This window comes from Helicoverpa armigera, chromosome 8, assembly GCF_030705265.1.
Source record: "Helicoverpa armigera isolate CAAS_96S chromosome 8, ASM3070526v1, whole genome shotgun sequence".
NCBI lineage: Eukaryota > Metazoa > Arthropoda > Insecta > Lepidoptera > Noctuidae > Helicoverpa > Helicoverpa armigera.
Genome location: NC_087127.1, coordinates 11410710 through 11413981, shown reverse-complemented (window position 1 = coordinate 11413981; position 3272 = coordinate 11410710). Strand labels below are relative to the sequence as shown.

At 36.6% G+C, this 3272-nt stretch overlaps 1 pseudogene; it reads right to left on the bottom strand.

Moving 5' to 3' along the window:
* Positions 1-1339: 1339 nt before the first annotated feature.
* LOC135117264 (uncharacterized) lies at positions 1340-2914 on the bottom strand (annotated as a pseudogene).
* Positions 2915-3272: the final 358 nt, after the last annotated feature.

The following is a 3272-nucleotide window of genomic DNA, read 5'->3' as shown; positions in this document are numbered from 1 at the left end:
CTTCCACATGTGGGGGACAACACAAGAAGATAAAGATTTCTTAAATAAAATTGAAATAGGATATGCAATAGTTGCAGCACAGCGTACTAGAAGCTTGGATGAGATGTTATCCGGTCCTGGCGCTTTTGACGTATCCAATTTACGAAGCATGTTGATAATATCTTCTGTGTCTACCGTGATACAACTGATATCGGATGAAGGGTTTGATGGTTCCGTAACATGAGCAAAAGGAGAGCTAGCACCATCACGATCGAGGTTGGGATCTAAAAAAGTCGAGTGAAAATACTTTGCAAAAGCCTCACAAATAGATTCACCAGTGCGCAGTGTTTCATTTTTATAATTGAACGAGCTCGGGATCGCATTCGTGTTATGACGTTTTTTAACAAATGCCCAAAAATGTTTAGGGTTGTTTTCTATAGACGTTTCGGTAAGTTTTAAGTAATTAGAGTAACATTGACTTTCCAATGATTTTACCCTTTCGCGAAGAAGTTTAAAGGTTTGTTCGTCAGCTATATTACCATAGGTTTTAAATTTTTTTAAGTATTTATGTTTCTCCTTTATGATTTTAATTAATGAAGAACTATACCAGGTCGAATACGATTTGTTGCGGAAAAGTTTCTGGGGAATATATTTAAGTTGGAGGTTATAAATTATGCTGTTGAAAAAGCTTACCGAATCGTCAACTGACCTTACTGAAAATTCATTATCCCAGTCAGTCTTAGAAATATCGCGGTTAAGAGAATCATAATCACCCCTATCATATAAGAATTGTAAACGTGATGCGCTCTCAAGAGGAGGCGTTTCGACAAGATCTACTGTAATCTGCAATGCCGGGTGATAATCATCGATTGGTACCAACGGGCTTAAACATTCACTGACGCCGACTGCCACGTTGGAAAGTACTAAGTCGAGTATTTTGCCGTGTTTGTTAGTCACACCATTATATTGACTAAAATCTATAGTACATAACTCATCGCCAAATAATACTTCATCACTACTTTTAAGATTTGATGGGACGAACGATATGCCATCAGATGAGACCCAATTTATTCCACTCATGTTGAAGTCGCCAATAACAAGAAATTTATCAGGACAGTTATCAATAACAGATGTATTTAATTTGGACAGAAAGTTCGTTAACTGTGAAGAAAAAGAAAGACCACGGTTTTGTTTACAAAGATAAATTCCACAAAGATGTAAGTTAATATACTTACGTGTATTAAAGTCCTTCAAATGCATACTTATCCAGAGATCTTCAGCAGTTGATTGAAAATGTTGTTGACATGTAACTGACAGTTCTCGACGAGTAGCTATTAACACCCCACCACCGCGCGATTGACCAGTTAAAATATAATCCCTGTCCCTACGCCACACAATATACCTTTCATCAAAAAACTCTGAGTTCAAAACTCCATCCAACAGCCACGTCTCCGTGAGAATAATAATATCGTATGTACAAGCTGCCATCTGACGATAGAATGTATCGGATTTAGTTCGTAAACCACGAACATTCTGATAGAATATGTTTAGGCCGTATAAGCTTACATTCGCATTAGTTGCCATTGTGCATCAAATCAATAACAAAAAAGAAACCATTACAAAATGGCAATAAAAGTCGTTTAAAAAGCATATGAATAATCGATACAATGTTGAAGACAAAAAAAAAAAGAAATATGTTTGTTGTAAGCAAATGACCAATAGTTTAATTAGCGTGAGGGTAATATTGTGGTAAACAACTGTGTGAGCAAACAAGCAATAACGTATGGATCGTACAGGTGAGAAAGAGTTAAGCATATTTTTAGTTTTGACGCATTGAAGTATACAGCGCGATAAGCAACTTAGTGGAATTTTTACTAACGAACAAGAGAATGGTAACCGGTTCATTAGTGTAGCAGAGGTGCTAAACAATTTGTAACAACTTAGTATAGTGACATGAATTATGACAAAGCAAAGTGGTAGCGATGATTGTATAATGTAGTATAAATAACATATTAAGCAATTTTGTTTAAATCAGATTCTTTCCTCACTATTAGAACCTTTGAATTGGTGTTTTTGAGTACGTGAATTTTACCATGTTTCACCCAAATAAATTCGTAGTTTTTTTCTTTGGCAATAGTTTTGGTTTTACTCAGTAGCTTCTTATATTCTACACTAAGATGATCATTGACAAATACGCGCCGAGATGTGCCTTGAAATCCAATGTCGGTTGTGCACAGGTCCTTTACTGCTCTTGCGGCCGCTATAAAGTCCTCCTTGACGTATCTGTTCAAGAAGCCCACGACAATAAGTTTTTCGTTTGAATTGAAAATGGGCACCCTCGAGACGTAATTAATCAGGGTTTTGGGGCAACTATAGTTCACTTTCCGGCCAATCGCATCAATAATCGAGAATAAATTTTCACCTTTCTTTATAGGAACACCCTTAATTTCGATATTATTTAACCGGGAGCGCTGGTCAAATGATGCAATTTCGAACTTAGCTCTGGATAATTCTGTTTGAAGATCATTAATAGTCTCTTGCATCTTGTCAATCTCTGAGACTTTATTTTCGACTTCAGCAATTCTTAAATCGAATTCTTCAAGTTTGCCACTGGTTCCCTCACATGTCGACTTCAGATCGGATAGCTCCTCCTTAATAACCTTGATGTCATCGATTAGTGTCGGCAAATTAATCAGTTGGCGTTTCATATCCCGTATCTCACTGAGGATGGTTTCAAGGGAAGCTTGATCAGAAGTTGGTACGGCTGGAGACGAAGTTTTACAGGCTAAGCACTTCCACTGTGCCATCCTTGTAGCACCCAGCTTTCTCCATCCAGCTTCGGATATATTTGCACATTCAAAGTCCAGGTGTTTTTACAGCTTCCACATTGAACGCCATCGTTGAATTTCACATTACACACTGCACACGTTTTCATTGTAAAAGCACTACTAGAAAAAAGTTCGAAAGAAGTATGCAAAAGGTTGGCGATCTATTTGCTCGGAGCAGCAAGCAGCGCGTACTGTACGACTGAGTGTCCACCGGAGAGTGATGATTTTATGATAGGGATAAAACAGAATAAAGGGTTAAAACTGTTTTAATGGATCACTTGAATTGTTTTATTTCTGAATGGATAGAAAGGTTCTAAAATAAATTTATATCATCCTGTTTGCTTTCAATATCCTTTTCTATTATTAGTTATAAATCCGACAAAGTTACAAAAACACTTTAATTTTAGCTGAAATATTTTTTTACAAATGTGGAAATATTTGGTTCTGAAAGCTTATGTTATAAAA